Source organism: Gavialis gangeticus, unplaced genomic scaffold, assembly GCF_001723915.1.
Source record: "Gavialis gangeticus isolate Ggan-Ray unplaced genomic scaffold, GavGan_comp1, whole genome shotgun sequence".
Lineage (NCBI taxonomy): Eukaryota > Metazoa > Chordata > Crocodylia > Gavialidae > Gavialis > Gavialis gangeticus.
The window spans coordinates 192,545,513-192,546,614 of NW_017728992.1; positions in this window are offsets into that span (position 1 = coordinate 192,545,513).

Sequence of the window (1,102 nt, forward strand, 5' to 3'; positions counted from 1 at the left end):
AAATCCAGCACCCCATAATGGCTTTCAAACCTGGCTGGCCTTTGAAGTGGCATAATTGTTGCAGTTGGCCAGCCTGTGAAGATAATTAGCAGAATATTGGCAGGAAAAGAAAGTATCACCCAGCCAAAGGAAAATCATCCTCCAACTAAAAAGCAAAATGGCACATGTTCTGTTGCTATAGACTCCTAGACTGCTCCCAAAGGTCAATATAATTAGTGCCAATAAACAGCTTCGAGGCAGCAAGTAAAGTACCCTTTCATAAGCAGACCCCCTGAGAGGCCTCATTGAAGATGTCGGTAGCAATCGAGGCCAATGGAGGTAATTTGAAGGATGGAGCTAATACATAGATCTCTCCATAAGTAGTTGCTCAGGCTCTGGTTAAGACTATATAGGCTGAAAGATGTATAGATTCAGATCTCTAAAGTCTATCATTTACCCATCCCGAACAGTATAACTTGAAATCTTTTTAGTAGGGTATTTTCAAAGTAAAACCAGTACTATTTAACTTGTGAGTAGTGGTTTCCTCCCAGTAGGCCCTCAAGTACTTTAAAAAGATGGTACAGTAAATATCGTAAGTCCCATTTCATTCCAGAGGAAGAGTGAGACAGAGAAGGGAAATGATTTCCCCGTGCAGGCCAGTGCACCATCCAGCAGGGCAATAGTCCCTAAATGTTTGCACCAGTGAACTTCTGTTAACTCTCAAACTATCTTGCACCTTTCTCCCTAACTTTTAACTGAAAACCTTTATAGAGGTACTAGCAAAATGCCCACCATGAATGACGGTGGGGCTGGGGATGGAGACAAGCATCTGGCCCCACGCCCACCCCCTGCTGCTCTGGGTCCAGCCCCGCTGTTCCCCCTCCCATCACCATTCTGGGTCTTGCCCCGCTCCCCCACCCCCCTGCTGCTGCTCTGGATCCTGCCCTGCTCCCCACCTCCTGCTGCCGCTCTGGGTCCAGCCTCACTCCCCACCGCCCCGCACATGACAGGGCATGGCACAAGGGTGCACAGAGGTGGGGTAGCCCACGGCCGCGGGATGTGGCATGGGGAGCAGCCACGGCACAGAGAGCACTCAATGGCTGCGTGGCATGGGGAGCAGTTG